Genomic DNA, 27,501 nt, shown 5'->3' on the forward strand with positions numbered 1-27,501 from the left:
CCTAAACAGGGCTGCCTTCAGATGTCTTCTAAAAGTCAGATAGTTGTTTATTTCCTTGATATCTCATGGGAGAGCCTTCCACAGGGTGGGTGCCACTACCAAGAAGGCCCTCTGCCTGGTTCCCTGTAACCTCACTTCTCTCAGTGAAGGAACCGCCAGAAGTACCTCAGAGCTGGACCTCAGTGTCTGAGCTGAACGATGGGGGTGGAGATACTCCTTCAGGTATACTGGGCCGAGGCCGTTTAGGGCTTTAAAGGTCAGCACCAACACTTTGAATTGTGCTCGGAAAGGTACTGGGAGCCAATGTAGGTCTTTCAGACCAGTGTTATATGGTCTCCTATATATTCATATAGACCCTGATGTTGGGAAAGATGGAGGGCACAAGGAGAAGGGGACGACAGAGGATGAGATGGTTGGACAGTGTTCTCAAAACTACAAACATGAGCCTGACCAAACTGTGGGAGGCAGTGGAAGATAGGAGTGCCTGATGTGCTCTGGTCCATGGGGTCATGAAGAGTCGGACACGACTAAATGATTAAACAACATATATTCATATAGGACTGCACAGTTAATTTATTATTTTGAATTCTAGTCTGCCTTTCAGTTGAATGATCCTCAAAGTGATCCTCACAACAGACTGTGTGTTGTTTTAGAGGGCCTTAGTCGACAGGCTAATCAAGAGGACAAAGTACACTTCGTTTTGAGTCAGCTGTCCCAGGTCAAAGGGCACTTTGCAGAGAGTGGGAAGGGACGTAACTCAGCGGTAGATCATCTGCTTTGCATGCAGAAGGTTCCAAGGTCCCTTCCAACTCTACGATTCAATCATTCTATGATTCTATGTTCAATCCCTAGCATCTCCAGTTGGGGCTGGAAGATGTCTGAAATCTTGGAAAGCTGCTACCAGTCAATGTTGACATTACTGCGACAGATGGACCAATAGTCCAAGGTCCCAGAGTGCTTAAGAGCAGCCCTGTGGGGATCGTTCCAAAAGCCTATCCAGTCCAGCATTGTTGTTCACACATGGGTCAACCATATGGCAATGGGAAGCATTCTTTATGGCAGGGAGGAGGGAAGTAAGCTCCCTGCAGCTGCTGCTTCTTTGACCAAGAGCTAGAGTCAAATGGTTCTCTCCTTGCCATGATGTCTCATTGGGAGGAAGCAGGTGCAATCTCTCAGTGGCCCTTACTCTTCTTGCCAACAGATGGGACCAGAATGTGCTTCCCACCGGCTAAGTATTTTTTAATGGCAACAAGAGGGGCAGGTTTCCTCCCTCCTTCATTGATAATTTCTCTCCTTTTTGTAACAAGTAAGCCAAGAAGATAAAGCAAGTCAGCACACTGTGGATATATTTAACTAATTAGGCTTGTGCAGTAAGAGACAGCCAACGCAGAGACATAAACAGTCCCTCCAACAATGTTGGCTGGGACTCAGCTTATATTCAGTAAGAATTCAAACAGTGCCAGGGAAAACAGCATTTATATAATCATACTCCCATGCCACAATCACATTGCATATTCCTAAAAAGCAAGTGTCATAATGTTGGCAGGCCACCATAGGAAAGCAGAATAGGAGCAGGATGATTCTGCAGTTGAAGTGGAATATACTTTTGCCAGTGCAATTATAATATTTTTAACATGGGGGAAGAACCTAAGGTTGCAAAATTGAATTTAAATTAGAACTTTAATGACTCTGATCCTGCACATTAAAAGTTAATATTGTAACCTCCTATAAATAAAATAAAAAGGAAATTAGAGGTTGAAGTGCAGTTTTTTCCCCTTAAAATAAAAGGAATAAGAATACCTGAGCTAAGATCATCAATGTTCAGTTCCACAGTAGTTACAAAAGCAGGCTTTAGATCTCCTCAAACATCTTCTACACCAGGGCTGAGGAACATTTTTCACTTGAACAGCCACATCCCCTTACAGTGGTACCTCGGGTTACATACGCTTCAGGTTACATACGCTTCAGGTTACAGACTCCGCTAACCCAGATATAGTGCTTCAGGTTAAGAACTTTGCTTCAGGATAAGAACAGAAATAATGCTCTGGTGGCGCGGCGGCAGCGGGAGGCCCCATTAGCTAAAGTGGTGCTTCAGGTTAAGAACAGTTTCAGGTTAAGAACGGACCTCCGGAATGAATTAAGTACTTAACCTGAGGTACCACTGTACTAGAAACATTCCAAGGGCCACATGTGAGTTGTGGGCAGGGAAAGAGAAAAAATAGGTGGAGCAATGCATGCAAAGTTTGCTTTTTTACAGTTAGTTAGTTTCCACATTCACTCTCACACACTTTCCATCCAGGCAAGTAAGCATTCAAGGACATCTTCCAGCCAAGCAAAAACATTCAAGGAGGACACTGAGCAGGGGCAGTGAAGAGAATGGGCTTAAGAGAGGTTGTGTAGCTGGGGATAGTACCAAGGGCCAGGTAAAGAGTTCTGGAGGGCCGCATTCAGTCCCCCAACCCTGCTCTTCAGAATATTAGTTTGAACAGTAACATAGCAATTACATTTTGGGGAATTAAAACTAAGCATCCAACAGAATGGCAATATTCATCCTTACTTCCCTTGTGATTGCTTTGGAGTAAAAATAATAATAACAGTTAGGTTGAATAAATTCTTACCTCTCACAAAGAGCAGGGTGGTTTTTTTAATTATTATTCCAAGCAGTCACTGCTGCAGTTCACCACAAGCCACCTAGCATTGTAGTCAATAAACTCTCACAAAGTACCTCTTATTCTTTTATGCAAAAATGTAGATGACAAATCTTTTTTCTAGGTAGCCTAGAGTGACTAGTCCTTTCTTATCATAATGTTGTCATAGTGACAGTGACATCAAGGAGCATAGCAATTTGGCTAAAAATAAGTAAATAAAATTGTTGATTCCAAAAGGAATGCTACACAATGTTCCTTCAGTGTTTAAACATTTCTGCATTGCTCCTCACATCTTTGTTCAGATTAGATACTACAATTATTAGCGAACCTTTTAAAGTTTTTTGTTAAAATGAAAAATAAGAGCATAAGAAGGCTGCTGGGTAACACCAAGGCTGCATTCACTTTATTCCATTTCCTCTGTGTTTCCTGACCAGCTCACTTCCACAATTTATGTGATCTTTAACACAATGTAAAATTGAATGGAATCTAGTGGAAGTTTAACACTCATTTCCATATCAATTGATATGCTGGGAAATCATGGGAGTTTTGCCGCAAAATTTTCCCGCCATTTTCGTGACTCACGCCATATGATGAAATGTGGGGTGTTATTGCATCATACAGTTCTTTCCTGCCGTTTTCATGGGTGAATCATGGGGGGACAGAAGCGTGGATGTTCATAGAGGGTGGTGACATGGGTCCAATGACACCAGCTGTCGTCTCACACCACATCCACTGGTTTGAATAAAGTTTAGCACGGCATGGCAGTGCAGTGCATTACTATCAAGCTGCAGTTCCATAATGCCAGCAGGTCATGCAATGGAAAAGTAGTGTTACTTGTTCAGGAGCACTAGCATTATAGATAAGAAAACTAACACCTGAATGAACCCCAAGTGCCCATCTCATCCAACCCTCTGCTTCTCACAGTAGCCAGCTAGGAACCCCACAACCAAAGCATGCTTTTGCTCCCCAATTATTGATATTCAGGGTTTTTTAAAAAAATAAAAAGTTGCCAAATGTTAATTGTTAGATACCTGAAATCTAAAAACTTGCTCTAAGAAGTGTCCGACGTAGTATCCCTTTAAAGAATGTTCAAAGCACATTTCGCTGGTCAAAGAATTCTCCGCACTAATGTTTGTTAAGAATTGCGGGGAATTATAACTCTGTGAGGGGTAAACTGCAGTGCCTGGAATTCTTTGAAGGAAATAATGTGCTTTGAATGCGCTTTGAAGGGTATGGTATGTGCACAGCCTTAATCTATTGTACGAAGACTTCATACAATTGCGTCTGCATAGTGTCATCCAGCAGAATTTCCCCAAGTATTTCACGACCTAGTTATGCTTAGGCCTTCTGCAGAGAATCCCAATGGCTCAGCAACTTGTGCGGACATGTTTGCTAAAACACATTGCCGATGAAATCTCTCACATTCATTCACACTTAAAATTCCTGTTTGGCGACAGGGTCTGTACCAAGGCCTTGGCTTATTGCTAGGATTAGTTTCAGTTATTGCCGTCTGATGATGCGGATCAGACATTTGGCATGGTCTGTAAAAGAGCCACGTGTTTTTTTGATCCTTGATTCTTATGGCTGGCCAGCTCAAGTTTTCATTGATTATATGGTCCCATTTCAATCTGGCTTCAGACCCGATTTTTGTACAAAGCTTCTTGGCTATGCTGGTGAATAACACTAAATGGGAGATATCGGAAGTGTGTCCCTTTTGAATTTCCTCCGTTTCTCAACAGCCTCCAAGTACCATCAGCCATGAAATCCTCCTGAACTGCTGTGAAGAACTGGAAAGGAGGCGCATTGCCTTGCAGAGATTCTTCTCTTATGTGTCAGGAAAGTTTGAGGAAGTAGTGCAAGGACGTATCTCGCTTGAGCCTGTGGGAATCATAGAGTGCTGCAGGATCTGAGCCCTGCTCACATACAGGAATGCTGCTTCTTATACATCCCTTGTAGAGATGTGCCATCTCTGGGAATTTTGAAGCAACAGAGAAAGGGAAAGGGAGATCTGCTTTGTGTACCTTACAGCCATTTAGGTGTGGTGGAAAATGCTGCCTACAGATTGATCAGCTTATGTATGTCAAATGGGGTTGCCAGCTTATCTTTTATCCAAGGCAATGAAATGTCTTGGACTTGTCTTTTGTGTGTGGGTGTGTGGTGTCAATAATGGTCACATGGCACTTGCAAAATACAAACCGTATATATACAGCAAATAAAAATATCCCACCGTGAGTGACTGCTCTTCCCTGTAGTCCTAATCACATTGCCTTTCCTAAGCAGCAAAAGTTAATAGGCATGTTGGCAATGCAGAAGTATATTTGCAATGTCACAAGAAAAATATTATTCAGTGGATGTGATTTTAAGAGGTTTTCAAAGGCATAATTGGCTGTGTGTTTCTTGTATCTCACTGGCAGATGATCAGAATTGTAACACAGGGATAGGGAAACCTGTGGCCATTCGTATGCTCCCATCAGCTCCAGCCAGAATGGTCCATGCCACTGGGAGACTTACTACACTTCTGCGTTGCTTGATCTGGAGTATGAAAGGAGAACGAGAACTAACCATGTCTTGTTGAAACTAGCAGAAGTACTTCTATCAGCCTTCTACAAAGTCATCTAAAAGAATCCTGGGTCTATAAAAAAGCTAAAGTTGGGAGGAGAGAATCTTTATGAGCGTATTCTCTTTCTGAAGAGAGCTGTTCAGGGATAAACAACACAGAGCTTCTTGTCGGTTGCTAGATAATTCCATAGAAAGTCTTTTGTATTAAAGTACCAGTTGAAGTTGTTTCCCAATTTAAATCAAGTTTCACCTTTTCTCAAAGTCCTATTCAGTACCTTCATTTCCATATTTGCAATTTGTCATCCAGCTCAAGAACCAAGCCCAATTTAAGAGCCTTCCGAGCAAGTGGCAAATACAGCTATATTCAGAGGCATCAATAGTAGTACAGCTGAATACAGCTAAAATATTCTGTTTTGAACAGCTATCAATCTTAAGAGGAGCCTCTGCAATATGATCAACATCTGTGCTGTGATTCTGTCTTCTGGATAAAACTGCAGAGCATGATTTATAGAATACCACTAAATAATTCTTGCATCAAGCTAATAAAAAGGATTGGGGAGAGACCAGAAGTGCAAGTAGGTAATTTTTCAAGGGAATAGACTAATTATTGCATTTGGTATTTCTTGCTGAAGGAATAATATATTACTGGCAATACCTTTTTCTTCTTTCTGTCACCATTATTTTCACTGTACATAATATGGTAGTTAGTAATGGATGCCTATTATTCACTTACCTACAAAAGCTAAATTCTGACAATTTCAAGTCAAGAAAAGGTACCTGAATTTAAAAGGGGGAAATGCATGTACAGTTAGGGGTGCCAGCCATATTCCAGTCCAGAAATAAGTTGCTAATTTATGCAGGTTTTACTCTTGTTTCACATGGAAAACATTGCATATTTGCACCTGGATAGCTCAGTTGGTTAGAGCGTAGTGCTGATAATGCCAAGGTCGCAGGTTTGTGTGGGACAGCTGCCTATTCCTGCCTTGCAGGGGATTGGACTAGGTGATCCTTAGGGTCCCTTCTAACGCTAGAATTCTATGAATCCCCCAGGCTTAAACATTTTAAAATGCAGCATTTCTGCCTACAAGGCCTATATATGCAGCTGAGATCTTCCTGTTGCCACAGCTACAAGAGAATATAATTGTTGTGGTGAGATTATGACATACGTAAACTTTTCCAGAGGGGGCCTTAATTTCATTGGAGTTTGGATCAGCTCAGAAGTGGCTCAGGTGTCATATTCCATTAGCTACCATCAGGGACTAGAATTCCAGTCCATGGTGGTTTGAGCCTCCTACCCAAAACACTCACCAATGAGAGCTGGGATGAAGGCACAGGTGTGTTTAAAACAACCCAAGTCAAGCACAGGGCATCAGTCCAAGTCCAGAACATAATCCCAAGGCAAGGACAAGCAACCATCCAAGGTCAATGCCAAAAGGAATCTAAATAGAGCAGCTAGGTTCAGATTCAAGAAGTCGGGGACCTATATTATGGCCTCCTATACCACATCCTAGTCACAGCTGCTGGTGCTAAATTTATTTCAGGTATTATTGTTTGTTCTCATGGCGAACCCCAAGTCTCACTGAGACCTCCACAGGTGGTGAGTAGCATTGTCAGAGACTTCTGACTGAAACAAGAGGGGAAACTGCTGGTGTTTGCTTATACGTCCCGTCATGATGTCTCCTTACATCGCATGTGACACAGAAGCGCCTGGGAGCCCCGTAAGTTGCATTGGAGGCCCCACGGTGAGGGTGCCAAGCACCTACAACAATTTTTTTGTGGATGCCCAGGTCCCCAGTGCCTGGAATGGAAATCAATGCATTGAATATGATAAGTATTCACTGCTTTTGTTGCTTTCAATTCACAAATGATATATGATTGATTGCACCCACACCCACACACCCTTTGTGTTGTGTTTCCTTTGCACTGAAATGAATGCAGTGGAACAACATCTTGACAATGTAACTTATGCAATGAATTATGTAAATTATATAATTCCACGACAGTGAGACAAATAATGTAGAATTTGGTGGAAGATGATGATGATGATGATAATAATAATAATAATTTTTATTTATACCCCGCCCTCCCCAGCCAAGGTCGGGCTCAGAGCAGCTTACAAGCAATAATAAAAACAAGTTGAATGATTACAACTTAAAAACAAAATTAAAATACAACATTAAAATATTGAAACATTAAAATATTAAAATGTAGTCTCCTCACAGGAGGAGAAGTAAAAGAAAAAAGAAAGAGAGGGAGGGAGGGAATCAAATTGGCTCCAAGCCAAAGACCAGGTGGAACACCTCTGTCTTACAGGCCCTACGGAAAGAAATCAGATCCTGCAGGGCCCTGGTCTCATGAGGCAGAGCGTTCCACCAGGCCGGAGCCAGAGTTGAAAAGGCCCTGATTCTGGTTGAAGCTAATCTAACTTCCTTAGGGCCCAGGACCACTAGGGCATTGCTATTTATGGACCTTGAGGCTCTCCGTGGGGAATACCGGGAGAGGCGGTCCCGTAGGTACGAGGGTCCTAGGCCCTGAGGGGCATTAAAGGTCAAAAGCAGCACCTTAAATCTGACCCTGTACTCCACCGGGAGCCAGTGCAGCTTGAAAAGCACTGGATGAATATGCTCCCATGACAGAGACCCCGTGAGGAGCCTCGCTGCAGCATTCTGCACCCGCTGGAGTTTCTGGGATGAACTGCAGCAAAATGGAAACGGTCCTGCATGCGACAAATGAAGAGCAAAATGGAAAACAATGCCTTCTTACATCCCTACTGTTGAGTTGCATGCTACCTCATCACTCTTCATCATGGATCTTTTGGTGTTTGCATTCTTGAGAGCTGAGAGGTGGCTCTGTCTCCTCCTCCAACAGCCACAATGCTTCTTCAATGGGTATCACCCAGGAAGATCCCACAAAAGAATCCTCAGCACTGGTTCCAGGGGATCCTGCTTGCTCTCCAAGGTCCTTGGTCTGTAGGCTATCAGGTTTTCCTGTGAAGACTCAGTGTCTGGTAGTGGGTTCAAGGCTAGGCATGAGTGACACCAAGAGATGAGCTTGTAATTTTGCAATGATGAGTCTTTTTCAAGTGTTGGCACCATCACTAGTCATATGTCACATTCCATGAACTGGTTTCACCATTTATCTGTTCAGAAAGAAAATATTTCTGTCTTAACTCATCTTGGTTATCTGCCACAGGAACAATTTCAGATGTGTTAGACCAAGCATATGCTATTCATTCAAAATATTGGGATAGATAGAAAAAACTCATTGAAGGAGCAGGCTGAGAAAAAAGTTAATGACACACAGGGGTGTCAGGAAATTCAGCTGTAAACAGAAGCAGAAAATGCCGTGGTTTACGTGTTCATCTATGGTCAGGAACAAAAATTGGTCAAATGAAAAAAATCAGTATTTGCTCACAATGTTTCATCCAAAAGATATCTACAAACACTATCTAATTAATGATGTTTTTCAGATTGTTTTGACGTTTCATTTACATTGCAGCAACTGCTTTCTGCAGGGTTGATCAGATGTGCTTGTGTCTACACTGATCTATGCAGTATGGTAAAAGAAAGATGACTTTTTATCCATTGATAGTTATGTGTTCCTCAGCATAGATGGATTATTCATTCATTTATTTTAGTATTATCTTAGCTTTATGTAAGAGTTGGAGCCTTTCTTTAGTCATCTTTTTCTGCATTACAAAATGCTCTTGAAAGCACCAAGCGTTGAAGTTGTGATCCTTCGAACAAGAGTCTCTAAATCAAAAGGGACTGGTTTCACTGCAGTTTGAGCTTGCCAAGAAAGGTCTCAAGGGGTAAGCTGCTACGTTTGCAATCATGGCTTCCCCTTTGTCCAAACATTGGTGCCACCATAAGTCAACTTTGTGCCACCACATCCCCTACCACAGGGTAGGAAACCTGTGACCTTCCATCAGTCAGTTGGACTGCAAGTCTCATCATCCTTTATCACTGACCATGTTGGCTGGGGCTTATGTGAGCTGAATGAAATTCAATGACATGTGGAAGGCCACAGGTTCCCCAACTCTGCTCTACCACATCACAGTGCATGTCACAGCCGGTTGGGGGTGTCAAAATGTCTGAACTGGGAAAGAAAACCATAGTTGTATGCTATGTATATTTTATTGCAAATCAAGGGTAGCTAAACATGAACTGGATTGGTTACTCAACCCCTTGACCCTGTCTTCTCAATCCTGCTCTGTACATTGACGTTTCCTCTCAGGCTTTTTCCAGCTTGCCCCAGTGCTCTTTATTCCCACTGTCTTTTTTGTTTTCCTCAGAGTCTTTATGCCTTTACCGTGACTAACTAGATTTTCCCCCCAGCTCCTGCTTTCTATCAAAGACATCTCAAATACTTATTTAGTCAGTGCTCGTCTGCCTTTATGCATTACGAGGACTGAATGAGAACTAGTTTTTCATTCCTAATGGCTGCATAAAGGGTATACTAGCCTACTTTCCCCCAGCTTCTTCACTTGAACATTTCTATCATAATACTGAGAGTACTAAGAGTTTAGGGGTTGTTGTTGTTTTACCAAAGAGTATTTGAGATGCTCTCCTTGGAACCACTACCATTCTATTTTCTGATATTCTAGAAAACACACTAGAATTAGTATGGCCTCAATAGTACATCTGCTTAAACGACTGTTAAGCGAAGCTTAAGTGCATGCTGGTGTACTTACCTGAAATGGTGGGAGCTTCACTCATCTCTATTCCTGCTACTGTTGTGTTGCTTGAAAATAAACCGTGGCCTGGCTTAGCATTATATCTGATCCTGTGCCCATGGTTTGTTTCTCTCAAACAAGCCATGAGTGGCAAGCCAAGAGTGGTCATGGTTTGGAGAGGAACAAAGCACAATCTTGGATTTTGACGTAACCCTAAGCCAGATCTTGGCTTGTTTCCTGGCAGCAGTGGGATGGTGGAGAGAGAAGCGCTTTGTGATTTCAATGGCTTGCACCAGCACATGGCACATTCACATTGAAACCACTGCTTAGTTTAAACCATAGTTTAGGGCTTATCTGCACTTCCTTTTGCTCCAGTGTTTGCTCTGAGTGCTCTTTTAAGGGGCGAAAAGCAAAGAAACTAAAAGCTCAGACACAGCTTTTAAGTGTGGATCTGTGCCTGGAAAGAGCTGGGCATAATGTAGGTATGAATAAGCCCTACGTTTTAGCAGTTTGAAAGCACGTCAAAGTGCAAGTAGATAAATAGGTACCGCTCCGGCAGGAAGGTAAACGGCGTTTCCGTGCGCTGCTCTGGTTCGCCAGAAGCAACTTAGTCATGCTGGCTGTACGCCGGCTCCCTCGGCCAATAAAGCGAGATGAGCACTGCAACCCCAGAGTTGGTCACGACTGGACCTGATGGTCAGGGGTCCCTTTACCCTTTACCTTAACTATGGTTTAAAGTGACATGCGAACCAGGCCTATAAGTTAATGAAGTGTGGCCTAAAATTTCAGCTAAATAAAAAGGAAAGAAAAAAGCTCCTGTTAACTGTCTGCTCCCAAATCTCGCTTTACATGTGTATCACTGTAGTCTACAAACATGTTGGTTTGGCATCTGTTCAGAAGTTGTTGGTGACTAAATATGTGATTCATGTTAGGGACGTGGGGAGGTGGTTTTGTACTCTACCAACAGACGGGTGTAGTAACAGTTTCACATGCAAACTGCCTTCCCCTTATTGCATATGGATGCAGAACAAATTGTGTGTGGGGAGGAATCCTCATTTTAAGAACAAAAGCTCTATGGAATAGTAGAAGAGTATTTATTGCTAAGCCAATGAAATATTTACAAGCTTTTCTTTATTTCATTCAAATGTGGGGAAATTCATACCTCTATAAATATCCGCGTTAAAAAGCACTGTATGGATCTTCCTTGTATTTCTGCTGTTTCTCCCTTTACTGAACATAAGGCTGTAGTTCTACATAAAAAAAGGGGAACTTCTAGAGCATTGGTGATCAAAGAGGCACGGTGACCAGAGTCCATATCGATGCTTGCATTGAAAATCACCAGTGGTAAGGGAATTGTACAGGTGGCATTTCCACCCCCACCCCCCTTTAGCAGTTTTTTTTTTCACATTTTCTGTAGAAAAGAGGTGATGCTGATAATTTCATTTGATGTGTGATAGTAAGCTATCAGCAGTGCCTATTGCAGATACATTTCCTTACAGAAATCCAGATTACCAATGGGATGACAAAAAAACAACAACTAATTAGTCTTCAACACATGGTCTTATCACCAGTGTCCTGTATGTGATTTCCCGCAAATGACTCTACTGGCCCTCATTCATGCACACATGCCCAGCCAGTTTTTTAAAACAAAAACATGGTTGGCATTCCAGAAGTATAACTAAATCTAAGTCAAAATGGAGGGCACTTTTTTTGTGGCAATGCCAGAAAACACCCCCTTTATAGCAAATTTTTAGAAATTCCTTCAAAGGAACTTAACATATTTGCCTATTCAGAATGAGGGCAATGCTTCCTGCATTGGCTTTGTTTTTACTCAGTGATGTAGCATTATGACATCATCCCGTTCACAATATGTTTGCCGACTGGCTGGAATGATCCATGGGACTAATGCAGAAAGGCCTGCCCTCGCTCAGGAGTGGCTTCATTTGCACTCAGCCAGGTCATGTGATCAAAGCTAAGTGCCTGTCTCTGACTATAAGATTCAACGTTTGTAAATCAACTCACTTCTCACAGGGTGAAGTCCTGCTCCTTCTCTGCTGAGGGCAGGGAGTGAATGTCAGTGCATGAAAGAAATGAAGATGCAACAGGCATGGGAGGAGGAAGTAGTCTCCTCTCTCTTCCCCAATACAGTGGTACCTCGGGTTAAGTACTTAATTCATTCCAGAGGTCCGTACTTAACCTGAAACTGTCCTTAACCTGAAGCACCACTTTAGCTAATGGGACCTCCTGCTGCTGCCGCGCCGCTGGAGCATGATTTCTGTTCTCATCCTGAAGCATTATATCTGGGTTAGCAGAGTCTGTAACCTGAAGTGTATGTAACCTGCAGCGTATGTAACCCGAGGTACCACTGTATGTCCCTTTGTTGCCCAGTCAGTGGTAGATGTAATTGTAGTTGTGAGAAATGTACCTCTACATTTGTGGTGAGGGAGGCAGAGAGCAGCCTAGTCTAGCCCCTTTCCCCTTTCCTCATCCTGCTCATTAGAACTTCCATTTTCAGACCTTTGTTGCTTCTTATGAGGCAGCAAATCGTCATGGCCCTGTTAAATGAATGCACAGCACATCCCTGCCTCTCACCAGGATTAAATTAAGGATTTCTGGATGCACCAACAGATGGAGCAGATGACCTTTGGAACTGCTACACCTGATCCTCCATTGGGAAAGAGCAGGATTGCATCCATATATCTAGGCTTGTATGCAATTACTCATTCATATATGCCATCAAAACTAAACTTAGGTTTATGTGCCCAGGTGCTTAACTGGAGCCAAAGTACTTTTGCCAGATTATGCAGTCATACCATCTGTAACACACAACTACTGAATAAAAGATCTTAAGACATCCAAATAGTCTGAAAAGAGCTGCTTAAATTGATCTAAGGCATAAAAGAATATCTTTTTATAGGGATCCAAACAATGCTACTGTTTCATCAACCACTCTTTGATCCAACCTATATTTGTCAAAAATATTCAAGATAACTCAAAACAGTTATTAAGAAGCCCTAGCTTCCTTGATTCTGATGTGACTCAGATATGTAATAGAATTATTTCTGTATATATTCTGCAATGGTTGTTCTGCTTGCTAGTACTTGTAAACTGAAAGTGTTTGCATGAAGTATACAAAAGTAATTCAATTCAATGTGCATTTTAATCCAAACCTTGAAACTAACATTTATTCTATGCAATGGTCTCTGTATTAAATGCAGTGCTATGAAAACACACCCAAAAGGTGTCTCAGATTCAAAAATAAAAATAAAAATGAATGTGTATGTGTATGTGGTAACACCCTTCTGCTTGATTACTACTTGAGATGAATTTGTCTCTGTGCTGGAACACAAAATAATTAAAATAAATTAATTTATAGATATTGCTGCAACATCACACACATCAGTGACTACATAATATGAGGTTTAGTTTGCAATTAACCAGACTCCTCATTAGACCATTAGCATAACAGCCTATTTACAAACAAAATTAGATTTTTTTAAAAAAAAATTAAAAGACGTATGGTAGACAAAGGCCTGCAAGTAAAAGCCGCTTCACACAACCAACCTGATTCAGTCAGTATGGCAGTTGAATGGCTCTGTGCTGAGCTGAGTTTTTAGCAAAGCAATTGCTTGATAGCTTCACCCCATGTGGGCAACATACTGAGGGCTACAGGTTCCCTTCCCATCTCTGTTCTTGACCACCTGCACACAGGCTCTTTCTCCAATAAAGCCACCCCTTGCACCCTTCACCGAAACTAGAATTGTGAATGGATGTTGCAGAGAGGGTTTCTCTCAAAGGCAGCAAGTTTAAAAACATCCCAGACATCAAGCTGGTTCAATAGCTGCATAGACTTCACCACAACACACGGTGCAACATCCCAAAATAGTATAAAGTAATAGGAAGATTCTTTATACCAATCAGGCTACGGAGAAGACACATAGCTCAGTGGTAGAGCAGCTGTTAGGCGTGCAGAAGACCCCCAGGTTTGATCCCCCAGTACATCCAGTTAGGTCAGGGAATATCCTTTCTCTGAAGCACTAGAAAGCTGCTGCAAATCAGCATGGGCAGCACTAAGATAGATGGACCAATGGTCTGACTTGGTATAAGGCAGCTCTCTATGTTCCTGTTTGTCCATCTAGTCCTTTAGTGCCCATCCAGACCAGCGACTCTCCAGGAACCCTTAGGCAGAGGTTGTTCTCATCTTCAGCTACCTGGTCCTACCTGGCCCTACCTGGTCTTCCAGCTGTCTGTGGAGCCCTCCTTCCTTCCCTCGATGCCCTAAGCACATGCTTATTTTGCTTACTGGTTAATCCAGCCCTGCCAACTCCACTTATTCCCCTGAGTCATCCTTTCTGCACAATTCCTTGCCATGCATGTATTCTTACCCATCACCCCACTTGCTTCCCAGGATAAATTAATTTTCTTAATTTTGCATGTTAAGTACAAAGAGGCATTTTACAGTACTTACTTTGAGCCTTAATATATTTAGAATGCAAAAGAAAGATGTGAAAATGTAATAGATTTTTGCAATGTTTATAAAGCAGTGTGTCATGATTTGGTGATTTATTGGTTTTAAGCAGAAGAGTATTGTGATATAGATTTGAATTTGTATTTAACTAAGGTTTTTATTACAACCTGAGATTAAGAGAAAGTTTTTTTAAAAAAGTATTAACAAATCCGTAGCTAACTAAATTATAGGATCTGATTCCTACTGCCAATAATACAAGACAGAGCTTTTCAGTGCATGAATAAAAAGCAGGGTTTGCAAAAGTATGTTTTATCAGTACCACCAAATCAGGCACTTTTAACATGATAGATGATTAAACATGTTAGAGGTTTTGATAACATTGAAATCTCCACTGAAAGGATCATCGGCTGAGAAAATATGCCGGATGCTTCCTAATATAAATTGGAAACTAAATGTGTTCTTCAGAGGAAAAGAGAAAAGAGCCTTGGGAACAAAAGGGACCACAAATAATTTGAAATGTGCTTATCAATCTACAATATATGATTTGAATTTTAGAGTATGCAGTTTGGGATTGGTGGGTTCAAAAAAGTCTCATATATGTACCTATCTTTCTCTTATAAACACACACACACACACACACACACACACACACACTCTCTCTCTCTCTCTCTCTCTCTCTCTCTTAAATCTTACCAGATTTCCTTTTTGAATGCCCACTTAGGCATTCACCATTTTGGCTAAACAGTGTATACGGTGTTAAGGGAGGAGTAACACCACTGGAAGGGGACATGTTGTGTTCCTTCTGGGGTAGTTTGTCCACCTTTGGTCCCTACTCTGCACTCAGTTCCTAGAAGCTGTCAGCATCCGACAGCAGCCACACCCCAGGAAACAGCTTCAGCTGGTCAGCTAAACCAGGTGGGGCTGAAACCCTCAGTGAGTTAGGGACGTCCCCAGTATGCAAAGACAGGCTCTGGTGAATTGAGCAGATGAGAAAAATAGTAGGTCCAGCAGTCAAGAAGACAGTTATCGCAGACGCTGTAGAGGGAAATGAGGGACAAATGGGGTTCATCAACCTGGGAGGTTAGCTCAACTAGGAGGAGGAAAACTCTCATCCTAAACCTCTGCTGCTTTCTCATTCACCAGAAAGGCTTTGGGATTAAATTCATACCTGCTGCCTTGTGGGACAACTTCAGAAGAAGAAAAGCTAAGGAGTAAACCCTACACAAATCCTAAGATGGTTGCATGCCTCCTTCCAGCAACTCCTGCAGCCAAGCTGGTGCCAAATGCATTGCTCTGCTTTCATTTGGACCACATCAGCGTGGTTGAGGGGGTGGGTCTTGCTGTCCAAGACCCCCATACACACTGCCCGGGTTAACGCCCCAGAGAAGTCACTTTGCTGCTGCTAATGCAGGAAAAGCAACATGGGAGGCAGCAATTATGAGTTACTGGTCTCTGCAGCCATAACAGTCGTTGTGATTCTCCAGTAGTTTGACTTCACCCTCAGAGGCACACTCCATTGTCTCTTGCAATAGAAGGATGCCAACAATAATCTTGGCTAAACAAAGAAGCCATGCAGAGTAACACCAGCTCATACCCTCAGCACCCCACACAAATTCAAGGCTGTCTGCACTGGGGAAGTCTCCTCAAGATGCCAAGACTACTGCATGATGTAGAAGTCTAGAATCAGGGAACTGTGGATGTGGATGAAACTAGTATACCTTTTCCTGCTATCTCCAAATTTGTTTATCCAAGACAACAAATGGATGGATGTGCAGGTTGTCACATTGCTTCACAGCCCCCATTCCCTGCCAATTATTATTATTATTATAAAAATTCTCCATCTTCTAGGAGTCTCTTTTGACAGAGAGGAGGGGTCTGTAATGAGTAGAGGGTAGCATAGGAGGAAGACAAAGTGGATAAATTCCTTGCATGGCTCTTTGAAAGCTGCTAACTGTGTGTGCAAGTGCAGTTTGTTACCTGCCAGCTTAAATAAATGGCTAAAGATATCATTAGTTTAATGTCTGGCAGCACAACCATATTCACAAATGAGAGGTGACAGAGCCTCTGGGTTAAGAATTACTGCAAGGGTGTTTTAAGGAGCAATATATAATACGAAAGAGCAAAGTCAAGGGACCAAATCAAGATAAAGTTAGAGTTGCCTTAAGACCCGCTAAAATGCTTCCCACCCTGTTTAAAGCTGGTGACTTTGGAGCAGGTCAGGTTCCAGGAAATCACATTCTTTTCACCTTATTTGCAACAGTTCCCACCTGTGAGCATAGTCCAAGCTGTAATGTGATTTATGCTCTCAACTTGCTAAGAACAGTTTCCCCAATTCTTCCTAATTCTGGTCTACCCAGAAGACACCGCCTGCTGCTGCCCCTGGTCTCTGGGTTGCTCCTTCTGGCCCAAAGAGAGATGCCTCCTCGCACTGCCCCACAGGGGTCTGGGAAGAGGCTGGCCAAAGGTGAACGAGAAGACAGCACCTTACTCACCTTGTGAAGCAGCAGTGGTGGCAGCAGGCACTGCCGGGCCTATATAGCAGAAAGGCTCCCCATTGGCACCGGGCTCTCAGCTCCCAGACAGGTCTTCTACAAAACAAGCACAATAAAGGCCAGCACAGTGCCGGCTGGCCCAGACTCCCACTTATCTGTACGGCCTAGGACCCACATACCTATGGGACCGCCTCTCCTGGTATGCCCCGCGGAGGACCTTAAGGTCCACAAATGACAACACTTTGGAGGTCCCAGGTTGCAAGGTGGTGAGATTGGTCTCAACTAGGGCCAGGGCCTTTTCAGTACTGGTCCCAACTTGGTGGAACGCTCTGTCACAAGAGACTAGGGCCCTGCGGGACTTGACATCTTTCCGCAGGGCCTGCAAGACAGAGCTGTTCCGCCTGGCCTTTGGTTTGGACTCAGTCTGACCCTTATTTTTCCCTCCCCTTATGGTCTTGATTTATCGGCTACTTTAAAATGAGGCTGCATTTTAAATTGCATTTTAACCTGTATTTTAAATTGGTCCCCCCCCATTATGTTTTTACTGGTGTTAGCCGCCCTGAGCCCGGCTCTGGCCAGGAAGGGCGGGGTATAAATAAATATTTATTATTATTATTATTATTATTATTATTATTATTATTATTATTATTATTCCCAACAGCAGGGGCTGGTGGATTGGCTGGCAGGGCTCCCTCACGCAATTACTTGCTTACTCTGAAGTTGCCTCAGCTCCTGGCAACCAGCACTCCCGAGCAGCCCTAGAGACACCATTTGCCTGGGGAGCTTGTAGCCAGGGCTGCTTCAACAAACAGCTGCATAAGCCTTTGGGAGGCAGATACGCGAGAGGGCATCAGAGGAGGGAGGGAAGGAAAGAAAGAGGGACAGAGGTCAGTATTGCCTGTGGCACCCCTGACCATCATTCAAGGCACCCCAGGGTGCCACGGCATACTGATTGAAAACCACTGATTTAAAGTACTATGATACCACTTTAAACAGGCATGAATTCTGGGAACTGTACTTTGTTAAGGGTGCTGAAAGTTGTTACAAGGTGCCTATTCCCCTCACAGAGCTACAATTCCCAGAGTTTTCTGGGAAAAGGGATTGTTCCTTAAACCACTCTGGTAATTATAGCTGTGTGAGCAGCATTTGGAGTTCAGGATTTTGACTGAAATGAGACTTGAGGTAAAGAGTTCAGTGCATGTGCAGAACCAGGTTTCTCTTGAAAACCCTTTTATACCAAGAGGCCTATGCAACTGTTTAAATTTCCTTGATTAGTCAGTCATCTTAATGATGATTTTTGTATTGCCTTTGTGGCGTTTTATGTGCTATTGTACTTGTGGTACACTTCCTTGATATTTCATATGAATTGATGGTATTCAGTTTTTAAATATATATATGAATAAACAAGCAAACACATCTCATTCGTCATTCCAAGTGAAAAAAGGCCTTTGTGGGAAATAATGTGCCATTCGTTTTGCTTTTGAGCTTGACAAGTTGGCATTTGGCAGAGTGAAGCAATCTGATTCAGAAGGCAGCACGAGGGAGAGACAGATGAAAGCAGGCGCCAGTGTGTCTGAATGAGGCATCAAGATTCTTTAAAGTGTTGGCTCTGGTGTGAGGCATTTGGGATCTGCTTCAGTCAGCAAAATGTCTTTGGTCTTAGAATGTGGGCAGATTTGCATTTGGACAAGATAATTAGTGATTTCAGGAGCCTCCCCATCACTAGCTAAAAGTTCAGCTTCAGTACAATCGACCTATGGTAGTTACAGTGCATATGATTTTAAAATGGATATGACAGCAGTAACTGGAAGAGCTGCAGGAGAAAGGGGGAAAGAGAGTAGCCAGAATTGCATTCAAGACCAAACTTGATAATATTGAGGCTGGTGGGACAAATCTGTCAATTTCAGTTTCTCTCAGTTTCTCATTTCCCCAGCATTAAATACAGTTTTCCACATTTCCATCTTCATTTTTTAAAAATGCTCATAAATATTTGTAATAATTTTAATGTGAATTTCTCCTAATATAAACATCTTTGCATGTGATTTTGCCGAACATACACATTTTTGTAAAGCAATTTCCCTAAATGTACTTTTGTCTGTTATTTTTCAGGAATATACACATTCTTACACACACCTAGCGCGTGGCTTTCTGTGCAAATTATTTGGTTAAAGAACTGCATTGCAAAATTCAGAGAAGTGTGACTGTCGAGGGATGGCTGTGTTTCAGTATGCATATTGTTTCTGGAAAGTGAGAATTAGGTAGGTAGTTAAATGTGGACTGAATTGAATTTCTGCCCCATCCCTATAATGCATGAAGGATATAGCCTAAATAGGAGGAGTGAGGGCTAGAAAAGCCCCCTGGTCCCCTTGTGTTGGCTCTACATCCTATGGGTACCAATCAGGATATGGCAAGGAAATTCATTATACTGTATTGGCCCAAATATGAGCTGCACCTTTAAAATTCATGGGGGGAGACAATACCCAAATATAAGATGCTCCCTTCAAATTGGCAGCAACCACGTGATCCGAGAAAAAAATTGCGGCCCTAGAGGACCTACACAGTGCAGCAGGGGTGAGGTTTGCGGAGGGCGGTGGTGGATTGCCTAGGCACCCACAACCTGCTGCCGGATGCCCTCCCCATGCCAAGTTGGCACCCCCCACTCCCTAACAGTGGGGGGGGGCTGGTTGGGCAGGCAGTGGGGGGTCGCGGCAGCAGCCCCCACTAGCACTTACCATTCCACTGCCCACCGCTCCCAGCACTGGGCACCCCACCAATGACAGCAGAGGCCCACAGCGTGAAGTGTCAGCACCGGCCGCCACCACCAGGTACCCGCCACCCCCACTTGCTAGGGCTCCAGCAAGAGTTAAAGGCTTGGAAGCAGCAGGTGGGCTGCGTACAGTTGCCCTGTGCTCCTGGGCTGCACTCTGGGGGGGCTCACCACACTGCTTTGCCGGCGGCCTCCCCCTTCGTTCTGATGGTTCAGGGGAGGTTTGGGGAGTGGCGGGTGAGACGGCCACGTGGTGGCATCCTGGGCTGTTTCAGCAGTGATATCGTAAGGTTGCGAATATAAGCCTCACTAACTTTTCATAGTCAGCATTTGGAAAAAAAAGGTGTGGCTTATATTCAGGCCAATACGGTAGGAATAAGTACCATCCTCCATGTCTTCTAATGGTCACAGTGACCTTGGCTGGGATGAATAGGGAGCCAAACAACTGGCTGATTAAAAGTATGTGTTCATATCCTTTAAACTTTCTCAAGTTCCCTGGTCTCCTCTCACTCCACTCACTCATTTACCTTTTTTACCTACCTCCTCTGACAACTTCTGATGTGAATATTGCACCAGTGATCCAGACTGGTTTAAATTCCTTCCTTGTTTAGATAATTAGGCAATACAAAAGGTTATCATTCCTGGCTTAGTTTTATTAGATGTCATTCTGAGAATCAAATATCTTGTGCCATTATTCTTACTAATTATTATATTATTAGAATTTAATCATGACTTTCTACCAAAAAATAAATAAAAATGTTCAAAGCAACTTACAACTTCATAAAATACAGTTGAGATATTTTACATCACAGCTGCCATAACTCTTACGTTGCACAAATGCTATTTTGTGGATATGAATCCATTTACTAAATCACTTATTGCAGCTTTTGTGGGTATGAATCCATTTACTAGACTATGCCTGGACAATACATCAATGAATTTTCAAAAGAGCAGAAATTGCATGGCATGTGCGAAGAGGAAACCTATTAGGGAATAATGTTTTCCTATTAATCTGCGGTGAAGAGATTTGACCTAAGAATAACTCCCTGTCAAACAAGGAGATGCTACTGTTTACCCTGTGGAGATGTTAACAGATTTTGCACAGATACTTGCTTTGAAAAAAACTGGAAAGTAAAACTTTTCCAGCTCAGAATATCTAGGATAATTATGAGCTGAATTCAAACCTCTTAGAAGTTTGGGCTCAGACCAGAGAAAGTTCACATCCTTTCCTTCTGACACTTATCTAGCAGTGCTGTCAGCAGTGATAGAGGTGGAAACTGTGGTCCTCATCAGGCCATGCAGGCAGCATTGTAGGTATGAGAACACTGGGGAACAATTTTTTTGTTGCATTGACACCTGCAGCTGTTCTAATCTAATTTCAACGTGCTGATTTCATATCTGAAGTTGGTTTTGTTCTGTAAGCTCTAGGTTTTTGTTTTTTTTTTTGAAATTCCTGTTTTTCACAATGCAATAATTCAATATTTTATTAAACACATAGCCAAAGTAGTACAATATGAGTATAAATGTAAGTGGCTTCTATAGCATTGAACATGACATGTATAGCATTGAAAATGACATGTATAGCATTGAAAATGACATGTATATCTATGTACAGTTGGAGGTATGCAAAAAAATGTATTCCCTTGGGATGCACAGTGTCAGGGGTTCAGGAGCAGAAGCATAGGGAAGAGGGGAGATGGAGAGCGAAGGGGAAGAATCCGAGGGCAGCGTAGGAGAAGATGACAGTGGCCCGAGAGATTCCATGAGCCTCTCCAGCGAATCGGAAGATTCACAGAAGGGGGCGCCGGTGGCCAGGGCAAGGGGGGTCCCAAGGGGGACACCCCAGAAGCAAGGGGCCAGCGGGGACTCCCAGAGCAGCAGTTGGAAATCAGGACCAGCTTCCCCACCAGAGCATAGTGGGGGGGAAGAGTCACAGGTATCGGGAGTAGCGTCTCCCCCAGCAGGGAGAGGAGAGGAGTCAGGGCTGACCACGCCTCCATCGGAGAGTCAGACAACGGAGGGGAGGTCAGATCCGGCCAGTATCCCGGAAGAGGGAAGCAGTGACAGAAGTAGTGTAACGGTCAGGAGGAAGGTCACTGGGTTGGCGCGAGAGGCAAGTTCAAATGTACAGGAGCATGGGACAGCAGAGAATGAGGATTGGGAACCGGGTCCTAAAGCCCGCCGGAGGCAGGGGGAGGAGCTAAGCGACTCAGCGTCAGAGGAGTCCAGAAAGGGGAATGCCCCAGCGGGCAGGAGGACCCAGAGGAGAAGAGAGCAGCGGAAAAGGTGGAGCAGGGCTAGGATCTTAAACTGGTGTCAGAGGGGAGGAGATTCAGACGGGACTTCGCCGATCTAGGGTTTAAGATGTAGGGCTGCGCGCTGCGGCTTTGAAATGGAAATTGAACTTCAATAAAGACTTTTGTACATTACGACAGCCTAGCGTTGGTCCTCTGTGAGCTGGGACCTAGAGGCAGCTCTGACACACAGTATACTGGGGAACAATTTTTTTTTCATTTTCTTTTGCATGAGATTTTTCAACTGTTCTTATATGTTCTTTCAATGCTGATTTCAAATCTGAAATCGATTTTCGTGTACATGCTATAGTTATCTTTCAATTTCCAACTTTTGCCGAGGTAAGTGGACACTGACACGTTGATCTACCCTAACCACGTGGTAATTATTGTTATGCAAACTTAATTTTTCTTTATTTTTACAGTTTTGTAACCTAAATATTTGTATTTTTCAAACTGGACCATGGCTTCTTCAAGTAGACAAAAATGTGTAAACAAGCCTGATGCCTTTTTTAATGCTATTTTTGTCTGGTCAATACGAAGGGTATCGGCAAGAAAAACCTACATTCTGTCACCTATCCCACTATTCCTTCAGCAATTAGACCTATCCCGTACTCTGAGGAACTCCCAATTCCAGTTTTTAAGAGGTTTGTCTCTTCTGAAGATGAAGGAAGTAAACATGGTGAGGAGCACAACTGGATCATCTGGATCTCAAAATGGTCAACTTATTGCTTGGACAACAGAAAGGCTTTACCAAGTACCTGAATAACAATTGTAGATACCACTAGGAAACAAAAATAGCAGTTACTTGTGTGATCCTTGGGTTCTCGCCAAACCATGGGAACCCCAAAAGGCATACTCTTGCGTTTTCCTTTTTTCCAGTCTCACAATTGTGACAAACAATATGCGGAACCCATTTCTTATCTTGGTCGCCCAGGGGAATTTCAAAATAGCTTTTATAGGCACGCCTCACAAACACTGTTATATCGCGTCTTTGACGAGGAAGTGCGTAGCATCCACATACATACATAACAAAAGGCATCTCTGTAAGATGGTGTGGCGTTTGCCCTCCTAGGTGTGTGACATCATACTGGGGTCTTAAGGAAAGGGTTAACTAATTGTAAAATGACTAACCAATGGGAACCCAAGGGGAGGAGTTAGAGTTAGAGTTAATGTGGTTAAGAAGTCAGTCTGAAGTTAGAGAAGAGACAGAGAGGATACGTCTGTGGGTTGGGCTAGTCTGATGTGAGAGATTGAGAGAATCTGTTGAGAGGAGTCAGTCAAACAGTTGATATAATCAGTCAAAAGGTATTAGGAAGGTATAGGCCGGTAAAGAAACTAAACTTAAGAAACTGACAGGAATATTATCTGAGAAATCATAAACTTGTTAATGCTTATAAAATGAACTTGTTTATTTGGTTCAATTTTAACAACTGTCTGGACTCAGTGTCTTACCCGAGAGTAATGGGTTGGTGGCAGCGGAGAAGCAAGCACACTGGTAGCACAGGGATCAACAGACTGTTAAACGTCCGGGGACCCTGTGTGATCACCACAGATGGCAGCAACCTTTTGGCAAAGCATAATATGCTTCTCATATTAAAGTCATTGAGCAAGCCTATGCAAGCATAGATGCTCCATCTATGCACTCAAATCCTAAAGCCCACAAGGGATTGTCTCATGAGGGTACTGGCCCATAGAATACATTTATGATGTCTGGCATATGCAGCACAAAATGGATTTGGGCATTAGCAGCTGTGTGCAATGGCCCATCTATCTATTTATCAATTCCTTAGGAAGCAAAAACGTTATGCCACCTAGGATGTTGTTAACTATTTATTTTATGTTCACTTATAGACAGGGACAAGAAAGGAAGTAAGCAATCAATAATTGCTTGCAAATCAAGAGGCCAATTAGCTACAGAAATAGACACTGAAGTAACAACATATGGTTACGGTGAAGGAGAAACTTGTTAATTATGCCAATCAGGATTATATTCAGAAATCTAAAGTTAAACAACTTTCAAACAACCATTTGTTGCCCATCCTTGTCACTGCCCATTTCTCCTCTCCTGCTGCAATGCTGCTTCTGCTACCTGCTTCCATGCCATGGTCTACTGCAATGGCAAGACCACTGGAAGATCACACCAACTTGGAAGGGCCTACTTGTGTGTGCATGTTCCTATTTCATTCAAGAACATAAAAAATGGCCTATCCAGTATAGCATTTTGTTCTCACAGTGTCCAGCCAGATGGCCACTGGAAGCCCACAAGCAGCACAAGAGCACTACTCTGCCCTGCAGTCTCCAACAACTTGTATTCAGAAACAGACTGCCTCCAACCTTGAAGGTAGAATACAGTGGTACCTCGGGTTACAGACGCTTCAGGTTACAGATGCTTCAGGTTACAGACTCCGCTAACCCAGAAATAGTACCTCAGGTTAAGAACTTTGCTTCAGAATGAGAACAGAAATCGCATGGCGGTGGCATGGCAACAGCAGGAGGCCCCATTAGCTAAAGTGGTACCTCAGGTTAAGAACAGTTTCAGGTTACAAAGGGACTTCCAGAATGAATTGAGTTCTTAACCCAAGGTACCACTGTATAGCTATCATGGCTTGTGCCCACTGATAGCCTTATCCTTCAATAATTTGTCTAATTCTCTTCTAAAACCATCCAAGCTGGTAGTCTTCACTGTTTCCTGTGAGAGCAAATTCCATATTTTGACAATGCTGTGTGAAGAAGTGCTTTGCTTTGTCTGTTCTGAAACCTCCAATATTTGGTCTATGTTCAAAGGAGGAGGACAACTTTTCTGTATCTCCTTTCCCCATGCCATACATACCGGTAATTTTACATAGACTTATTCCATCTTGTCCCCTGCTTGCCTCCAAACTAAAAAGCCCCAAATACTGCAACCTTTCATTCAAGGGGAATTGCTCCATCCCCTTGATCATTTGGGTTACCCTTTTCCAAACTTTTCAAACTATACAATATTACCATCACTGTATACCTCTCTTTTGAAGGCTCATTTAAGCCTTTAGAAAGTGCAGACATTTGCTGTGAATGCTGCGGAAGGAGAAACTTGTGAGATATTGTGTGCATTCATCAGATTCACTTTCTCTTTAAGCAGCTTGGAGTTTTAGGGGCATCTGGGGAGTTCCATGGTGGAGTTGGGTGGAGAGAGAGAGATACAAAATGCCAACTAGTCTCTGGCTCATAGTTCTTATTTGCTTGTTTTCATTTTATGGCAACTAATTAATGCGCAGCAGGCCAGGTCTAATCGCCTCTGTAGTGTTGCTTAAATCTGATGTTTAAATGTGCTTGCTGGGAGTGGGGTGTTGTGGGGATACCTTTCCTAATGTCATCTTAACTTCCTTAATGATTCAGGGCATTTAAACATAAATTTAGCCTATCACAGTAGTGAAACCTTTGCAGTCATACAGTGGAACACGAAAGCCAGAAGGAATTTGAAAGAAACAACTGCATAAATTCTTAACAGAAACTGATTTAGTGAGTGTGTTTTCCTGTTCCTTTGAACATTCGTGATCCTGAGTACGGACCTTATTGTTTGCCATTTCTAATTTCCAACCCCCAAATATGATCTCATTACAATTCTCCTCCTGGGATTTGGCCTCTTTCATACTACTAGAAGGTGGTGGGCACAAAATTTCTTGGAGAATGAAGGTATTGATCGTGACATCACTAGATAGGAAACACTCAGGACCAGCTTCACCATTAGGCAGAGTGAGACAGCTGCCTCAGGCAGACAAATCTGGGTGTTGTGAAAGGGCAGCACATAGTGAATTATTTAATTTACACTTGTTGTGATTTTTACTCCCTGGATAAAAGCGTCTGTGGGATTTTCTGTCTCAAGAACACAACAACCTGGCCAACCTTGGATATCATGCATTTTGTCTTGGGACTGTCATTTTCTGTTCTGCATCAGACAGAAAAATGTTCTGTGCAGGCCCTGGAAATGCTGGTTTGAAAAGGGGAAGGACTGCAGCTTAGTGGTAGAGCCTCCACTTTCCATGCATAAGCTCTGAGGTTCAATCCCCAGATAGGGCTGGGAGAAAAACCTGTCTCAGGTCTCTCCTTCTCTCAGACTTCAGTCTCTGCAGCTCAGGAGATGCCGATGGGTTACTAGACCCAGAGGCCGCCTCAGCCTCTCCTGACCCAACTGGTAGTGGAGCAGCTGTAAGTGATTGCCCAGCAGAGAACATTGAGGTAATCCCCGCATCTGGAGCCAGGGCAGGCTCAGGCCCCTGACTTGGCCCAGCTGGTGCTTGTTGCAGGGGAACCTGTGCAGACTGGGACTCTTCAGAATCAGGCCCCAGACTAGGTTCAGATGCCGCCTGAGGCAAAGGATCTGGTGCAGACTGAGACTCCTCTGGCTCCGAGTCTGACTCAAAGTCCCAGGCCATCACAGGAGGGGAGAGTGCTGTTGTGCTCAAACCCTGCTTGTCAATTTCCTAAAGGCATTTGAGTGGCCACTATGAAAACAGGCTGTGGAACTCGATGATCAAGCAGGCACATCTTATGTTCTTACTTATGAATAAATATTCATAGCATTGCTTTGACAATCACAGCAGAAGGGTTAGCTTTTATGTTTCAAAAAACTGATTAAATTATTTGTTTTTGTTTCCTTGATAGAAAGAATCCCTACCAGAGAAGAATGGCAAACCAAGCTGCTGGACAATGCCAAATAGGCAAAACTATCCGGAAAGCTTAGGAACAAAGAGGACCATAACTTTAATGAAGAATGGGGAAAACTTGATAGAGCACTGTAAGCAGATGAACACATTAGCAGGATTGCAACATTACACATACTTCTGTAAAACAAGAAAATCTTTAATAAAAAAAACCACTTGTAACGTAGAAATTGTCCAATTACTATGGACAAAATGATGAGACATAAAACTTGGATGATGAAATAATACACAGTTGAAAAGGTTTATAATAGGACCCATAGAGGGGAAGGTGGGAAGTCTATAGATTCAGATAAATCTTTAAATATGGATATGTATTTGGTAATGGTATAATCTTACACTTGCAAAATCAAATAAAAATTATTTCAAAAAATTATTTGTTTTTGTTTCAATAATTCTATTCAGGTCAGTTGCTTTTTTCAGTATTATTGTGCAGAGATTAAAATATGCTTTGTATTCTGAGACATAACAGAAGATCTTTAATCAATTAAAAAACTAAAGTGGGGGGGGATAGAACCTTAAAAGAACGACTGGTGATGAAAAGCGAGTGTTGTATCTAAGGACGGCAATCAATAAAAGTGTCACAGAAGGAAAATACAGGTGCCACTTGGAATTACAGTGAAACTTTATTGAAAGACAGTATATGCTTTGAGGGACAAAGGCAAAACAGTATCTGATTAATGCAATTCATTGTCAGCAGCCATCTTCAAAGTACTAATAAGAGAGAGACCTTTGTAAACAGCATGTTGACTGATACTTTTTTTGTCTTCCTGAACCTGAGGAGAATAATTTTGGGGGCTCCATCATCAGATGGAAGTCTTTTTTATGCATATACAAGAATGTGGATGTAAAGCAGGTAAGTCCAAGGAGGAGATGTGGGCATACCAGCCCCATGTTGAGT

The 27,501-nt window shown here is 42.8% G+C and overlaps 1 protein-coding gene and 1 long non-coding RNA gene across 2 annotated transcripts in view; one reads left to right on the forward strand and one right to left on the reverse strand.

Moving 5' to 3' along the window:
* Positions 1-27,501, reverse strand: part of DGKB (diacylglycerol kinase beta) — a 298,387-nt gene that overhangs the window by 253,450 nt on the left and 17,436 nt on the right. The window contains exons 3-5 of the mRNA XM_079947902.1: positions 7,997-8,346; positions 5,941-5,984; positions 2,619-4,785 (exon numbers count right to left, since the gene is read on the reverse strand). The gene's annotated coding sequence lies outside the window, so the exon portion shown is untranslated. The remainder of the gene's footprint in view (positions 1-2,618; positions 4,786-5,940; positions 5,985-7,996; positions 8,347-27,501) is intronic.
* Positions 6,157-26,659, forward strand: LOC307199862. Its single transcript, XR_013832247.1, has 3 exons — positions 6,157-6,541; positions 6,749-6,804; positions 26,545-26,659. It is a non-coding gene; the product is annotated as an uncharacterized lncRNA (long non-coding RNA).

Source organism: Podarcis cretensis (assembly GCF_951804945.1).
Source record: "Podarcis cretensis genome assembly, chromosome: 12".
Classification (NCBI taxonomy): Eukaryota; Metazoa; Chordata; class Lepidosauria; order Squamata; family Lacertidae; genus Podarcis; species Podarcis cretensis.